Source organism: Elephantulus edwardii, unplaced genomic scaffold, assembly GCF_000299155.1.
Source record: "Elephantulus edwardii isolate Elephantulus edwardi_28Jun2011 unplaced genomic scaffold, EleEdw1.0 scaffold00077, whole genome shotgun sequence".
Lineage (NCBI taxonomy): Eukaryota > Metazoa > Chordata > Mammalia > Macroscelidea > Macroscelididae > Elephantulus > Elephantulus edwardii.
Genome location: NW_006399827.1, coordinates 6,048,926 through 6,056,209, shown reverse-complemented (window position 1 = coordinate 6,056,209; position 7,284 = coordinate 6,048,926). Strand labels below are relative to the sequence as shown.

General features: G+C 37.3%; 1 pseudogene; it reads left to right on the top strand.

The window, feature by feature from the left end:
• The first annotated feature begins 2,322 nt into the window (after positions 1–2,322).
• The window catches only part of LOC102866892, a 64,496-nt pseudogene continuing 59,534 nt past the window's right edge, over positions 2,323–7,284 (top strand).

The following is a 7,284-nucleotide window of genomic DNA, read 5'->3' as shown; positions in this document are numbered from 1 at the left end:
CACATAGAAGCCTGGTCTTCCATGACCATAAGTAAATAATGAAATATTCTTTTCCTTCCCCAGTGGAAGAGTTTTGGAAGTGGTCCTTTCAGAATTCACTGTGACCACTGGTAACAAGACCATTTCGATACATAGCAGAGACTATTTAAAAGTCAGGACTCTCGTTGAACAGTACTAGTGAAGAATCTTCCTTCAAAGATAATCAACAGAGGCAAATGGAAACCAGAATGCTTAACTCTCCTGGTTGCAAAATGGTAATATTTTCATCCCCTTTTACTAGTAGTATTAAAGAAAGTAGCCAGAACTGAAGGCGTATGTAAGTTATCAGAATCTTATCAGGAGATGAAAATATCTAGGATTTTTAAAAATAAAAAGCCCCTCTCATTTTACTAAGGGTTAGGAATTTAGCAATTTGAATTTAAAAAAAAAAAAAATTGAACTATGCCAACCCTGAATGACAGAGATATTAAAATTATCTAACAAATTTATACAGAGGACCAAATTGAAATATTAGAAGTAAAAAAAATATTAAAAATTCACACATACAATTTTTTTTAAAATTGTTGTATTTGCACCTGCTCCAGCTTCTGCATCTCTGAATGCTTTCTGTACTTAAGGCTGCAAAATAAAATGCATATTAATCTGAAAAAAAAAATTCACACAGAGAGAGAGAGAGAGACAGTGACAGAGAGAGAGAGAGAGAGAGAGAGAGAGAGAGAGTTCAATAGCAGTATGAAAGAGGCAGAGGGAATAGTTAGTGCCCTGAGATTAAAACAGAAAACACATTTTAAAATAAAGTAAAAATAAGCATTCTCCAGACTTGTGGGATTACAAAATATCTATTAATGGAGTTTCAGAGGGAAAGGAAAGAGAAACGGGGCTGAAAAGTCATTCAAAGAAATAAAGGCTAAAAGATGATCACATTTCAGAGGAAATATAAACTTTTACTTTCAGGAATCTGTGGAAATCTTGAACAAGATAAACTCAAAGAAGTTTATGCCAAAGCATTTTATAATATTATTTTCTCAAATTGAAAACTTTTGAAAGCAATAAGAAAGTACAAATTATCTAAAAAGGGTAAGTAAGTAACCCCAAATTTTAATGGCAGAAAACATTTCTTTCTTTTTTTTTTTTTTTAATTCAAATATTTGTTGAAAGAGCCAGGGAGCTACAAAGTTTATAAAATATGTTCAAAAAGGTGAGATCAATGGGCAAGTAAAAAGCAGAATATGTATGGTTCACTGAATCACAGCTGCCAATGAAAGTTCCTTAGGAAATAATGAATGGTTAGATTAAAATAGAAGACTTCAGCCTGAATTGTCAATGATACTCAGTAGCGACTATATTTGTCTCTCTTTTTCTCTCCCCATCTTTGGGTTTGATTTGCCAGAAGAGCCCAGGACTGTTCATTGTGCTTTTTCTATATTTGGTTGCTTTTTTTGCTTTCATGTCTTCTACAGACCTAGGTCTTTTTGGAGTTTTGGGAGTTTGTTCCCGTTCTTTCAATCGTGGAGTTGATGGCTTTGAGTGTTTTCCCTTCTGATTAGATTTTTTACGCCTTTTTGGCTGCAGCATCCTGTGTAGATTTCTTCACTCGTGCTTTTTCTTCAGCCTCGTCATCATCAAACTTGTTGTCTTCATCATCGTCATCATCTTCATCAGCAGGAAGTGTCACTTTATTCTGTGGAACTTTGCTACCACCTGCAGGGGCAGATCTCTTTCCTGACACACTTCAGAGTTTCACGTCCTCCTCCTCTTCACCATCTGACTCTGCGTCTTCCTCCACTGCTGCTGAGTGTTGTCCAGCTATTCGCACAGGCCTGGAGCCGCACTTCAACCGTAAGACGGCAGGTGGTGTTAGTACAAAGCCCCCAAGAGAAACCATTGGCATTTCAAAGTTGCCAGGGCTCCTTTAATTGGGCTGCCCTCGTCATTCATTGCCTCTGCTTCACCAAGGCTCAATTCATCCTTTGCACCAGCCGCTAAACTGATGGTCCTTAAAGAGAACGTGATTGTTTTCATCATTGTCCGCCTTATGATGATAATCTTTGTCAGCTTTCAATTCACAACCGAAAAGAAAAGGACGTTTGGGGGGCCCGCAGGGGGCTCATGTCCATATTCATCTAATATTCCATGGGTCTCATGCTTATGTGGGAGAGAAGGATGGTAATAAAACACCACTCGTACAGAGAACAGCCACACAGCACTGAATCCAGTCGGCAGAGGATTTTCCAGCAGTGAAGAGTCTATACTGACATGATACAGTATTTGTGAAGTTCTGTAAGTAAAGATTTGCCATCCAGAAGGCTACTCTCGGCAACAATGGCCTTCGGGAATGACTGGAACACAGTTTCAGAGGAAGGAAATGTAAGAGAATATGTTACTGATTCGCCAAAAAGTATGGCTAAGGGAAAATAAACAAAAAAGAAAAAATTAAGACCATCAAAAAGATACACAAAATTTTTTGTTTCCTAGAACTACACTAACAAAATTTTCCAAAGTGAATGGATTTAAATAACAGATATTTATTGTCTCATTGTTTAGAAGTTGGAATAATATTTTTAGAGTGTATTTTTTATCTTATGTGGAAATACATTTTTTCCAGTAATTATATATATATATATATGGATCACTCATTAATTTCAGAATTCAGATATTTCTTTACAAGAGTATGGGAGCTTTTTAATTCTAATATGACACTCTTAAGGTTAATAAAAGCAAGTCAGAATCATAAAAAAGGGGGAGCTCTGGTGGCCTAGTGGCAAGGAACTGCAACTACAATCCCAGAGGTGCACGGTTCAAATCCACCAGATGCTCTGCCGGGGAAGGAGGGACAATCTCCTCCTGTACCAGTCAGATCTGATTTGACGGTACACTCACACAAAAATAATAACGAAAAAAAAATTTAAAAAAAAAGAATCATAAAAAAATATTTCAGAACAATTATGTTCCATTTCAGAACAATTATTTTTATTTATAACTTGGCGTTTGAAAAACATTTCAGAAAGAGATTGATAGTATTTTAAGTCCTGATCTGCACTCTTTTCTGAAAATACATGTTGCAATTAATATTAACTTTTGGCAAAAATAATACATGACATCAAAGCTATAAAGGGTATTGTGTGAAACTGTATTGTTCTACACCTTATGAAAATATTTGTGAAGAAATTTTGAATGGTCTCAAAGATTAGGATTAAAAAATATTTTCATTTTATAGTAGTAATAATGATGATCATAGTAATAATAATAATAACAGTTACTTTCATTTTCTCCAAGAATTGTTATTGATGGTGAAATGAAGTAATTTTTTTTTTTAGCCTAAATCTTGTTTTCATTCTGGGTTCATCTAAAAAGAGTTAATTTGGAGTGAACAAAATTGAGTCATTATTCAACTTTCTTACCATGTGTTCAAGATCATACAGAAATCTACGCTTGATCATTTCCATGAGTTTTCCTTCATAGTCCAGCGGCAGTCACACTGCTAACCCCAAAGCAACACCACTTTGGTGGTTCAAATCCACCTGTGGGTTCTTGAGAAGAAGGTGGACTATCTTTTCCCAGGAGATCTACAGCCTCTGAAAACGCCCTGGTGGGTCAGCTATGAGTCAATTCAGACTTGATAGTAATGAGAGAGAGTAAAAGAAAGAACTTACCTACAGAATAATTCACTCACTCATCCATCACACAGCCTGTGTTCTCAACATTTTAAAATAAGAAATCTCGTGTTAACTTATGCAAAGAAATATATTCTTTTATAAAAATAGTGAAAGAACAGACTTAGAGGAATTGTTTCATGCAAGTGATTCAGTGCTGTTGATATTTTTGGTTATTTGGGGATTTTATTTCTCTACACTCCTTCTTCCCTGGAATTAGTGTCATCTAAAATACTTCTCATGGTCACAAGAGGCCTGCCTCCTTTTCTGGGCCTACAGTTTCTCATCTAAGTTGAGCAAGAGTGTGCCTTTCCTTCCAAGCATCATACAAATGCTCTGGCTTGTACGGTTATCAAATTGACACGCACTGCTTGTCCCACCTCCCTCCCTCACCAATTCATTGTGGCCTCTGGAAAGCTATGAGCCAATTGATTTAAGCCTGATATGATCAACTGTCTCTCCACAGTGGCCAGGAAATTAAAATGTTTCTGACCATCTCAAGCCAAACAAAGCACATTTCTGGATTTAGAAACAGAGAAAATGTTATAGTTAATATATAATGAAATGAGTGGGAAGATTATTCTTGAATTTAAAATAAAACTACATAATTTCTAATAATAACTCAACATTTATTTCTGAAAAGACTTCTGGTGGCCCAATAATTAAATGCTCGGCTATAGTTGTTGTTGTTAAGTGCCATTGAGTTGCTTGCGACTCATTTGGAACCTATGTACAACAGGCTAAACTCTGCTCTGTCCTGTGCCAATCTCATTTTCTCAGTCACCGAAACAATCCACCTTCTAGAGGGCCTTCCCTTCCTGTGCCTGCCCTCCACCCTCCCAAGCATGATGTCCTTCTCCAAGGGCCGGTCTCTCCTTACAACATGACCAAAGTATGTCAGACGAAGCCTCAGCTATAGTTAATAGTCCAAATCCACTAGCCACTCCACAACAGTCTCTTTCCATAAATATTATCGCTTTGGCACTTCAACAGAGCCTTTGTACATTGTCCTACAGAGCCACTGTGAGTCAGAATCTTCACAGTGGTTATGAGTTCTGGTATTATTCCTAAAGAAATCAAATTTATTCATAGCATAAAATCCTCATACATTTCAGGATTTGGTTTTATATATTTATGTTCATAAGGAGATTGACTTGAATTTATTGTCTTTCACAAATTCCTAGCCTTACATTCTTTTTTTAAGAACTTGTCAGATTGGAACATATCTTCCTGAAATGTGTGAATTTATTATTAACATTTTTTATTAAATTTTATTAGTTTTAATGAACATTTACAGAGATTTTGGGTTTTCATTCATTCATTGTTGCACTGTTTTCTCCACCCTCCTCCCCAGTTGGTTCTTCTTCCCCCCCCATGTCTGTTTTAATTGTCCAATTGCCACAGTGCTTGTCAAAGCCAGTTCTGATTAATTTCCTTTGTAATTTATTATTAACTTCCGTTAATAACAATTGTTGTTGCTGTTGTTGTTGTTATGTGCCTTCGAGTCGCTTGCGAAGCGACCCTATGCACAACAGCCCTAAATTCTGCTCTGCCTTGTGCCAATCTCACGGACTCTGACACTCCCATCCCGATTATCCCAGTCACTGAATCAATCCACCTCATAGAGGGCCTTCCCCTCCTGCACTGTCCCTCCACCCTCCCAAGCATGATGTCCTTCTCCAAGGACCAGTCTCTTCTTACAACATGTCCAAATTATGTTAGATGGAGCCTCAGAATCCTTGCCTCCAAAGAGCCACCTGGTTTAACCCTTTCCAGGATGAATCTGTTTGTTTTCCTAGCAGTCCATGGTACTATCAATACTCAATAAGTGTTACAAGTAACATTAATTTTTTTTCATATGGACAGAAGAAACAACTGTTGATTAATTTTCTTTCATATTATATGCTTATTGATGCTTTCTATTCTACTTTAATCAATTTTTATCAGACTACGTATCTCTACTTGGAAGAAGGAGTGGCATCCACTTCAGTAATAGCTTGCCTCCGGAAACCCTATGAACCTGGAGAGAGGATGAAAGGCACCCAAGTGTCGAGGACTCTCCTTCATAGGGTTGCTATGAGTCACCTGCAACTCGACGGCACTGAACAACAACAATATATCTCTAAGAAGACATACCTAGATATCTCATTTCAAATAAATTTTCATACGTGCTTCATACCACCTTCATTACTTTCTTCTCACCATTATATCATTCTCACCATTACTGTCTGCATCATTTGCTGTTTCTTTTGTCATTTCTGTTATCTTCTGTTTTTACTGTCCTTTATTTTCTTCATCAATATTAGATAAGGCATGTGCCTTTTTAAAATCTTTTCACAATTTGTTGATCATTCTTTGTTATGTTTGCTATTTAATTGGTTTTAGCATTCTCTCTGCTTACACTTTTTTAAGAATTTTCTCTCTCTGCTTTGAAAAAGCTGATAACAGTAATGGCAAAAAATAACTATATTTGGAGGCATCCTGAAGGGGTATCTGCCCTCCTGTCTTTTCCAGTTTCTAGAAGTTGTCCATATTTCCTGTCTACTAGTTCCCTTAGTCTAGCTACAAAGTCAGCAATGGTGGGTTGAATTCTTATACCACATCCACTTTCAACTCTCTCTTCTACTTTTGCCCCTTTGTAATGTAATAAAGTTTTCAGAGCTTCTCTAGATTAGGAATATCTTTGGGATACCATTCGTTTTCCTGCCACACTATAATTTGGTTAAGTTTTTCTTTTTTTAACATCGAGAAAGAAGGTTTAACTCAATAATTGTGTGTATTCCAACTAATCTAATATTAAGTTAATAATTTTTGAGCATCAATTCCTGAAGGAAAGTATATGTGTTTAAAGAGAGGATAAGGGGGGGAAAATTCTCAACTAGACGAGTTGATATGATTGCTACAAGGCACTCACTCATTCATTGCTTTTGAATCAGAATCAGCTTATAGCTGAATCTCTAGTGAATTTCCAAGATTGTAAATCACACAAGAGGAGATTGTCCATCTCCCCTCCCCCATCCCATGGAGCCACCAGTGGATTTGAACTGCCAGAGAGGCACTACTTTTTGGTTTGCAGTACAACAACCTACTTACTACGATACCAGAGTTCTCTGTTGGCTATAACACTGAGCTCAAATATGTCCTTATTGTGAGGATGATGTAACATAACATTTTACCGTTATTTATTTTTATGATAGCTGTGAATTAGAACTGACTTGAAAGCAACTAGCAACAATAACACAACACATTGTTGTTATGTACTGTTGAGTCACCAGTGACTCATAGTAACCCTATGTACAAAGCTCTGAACCCTGCCCTGAGCCAGTTTCACTGACCGACACATCTACCAATATTATCTGTTATGGTGTCAATCCATCTCATCCAGGGTCTTCCTCTCCTGTACTGTCCTTCTTCCCTTGTTGTTGTTGCTGTTATGTGCCGTCGAGTTGTTTTCGACTCATAACGACCCTATGCACAACAGCCCTAAACCCTGCTCTATCCTGCACCAACCACATTGCCTCTGACACACCCATCCCAATTACCCCAGTCACCTAATCAATCCATCTCATAGAGGGTCTTCCCCTCCTGCGCTGTCCCTCCACCCTCCCAAGCATGATGTCCCTCTCCAAGG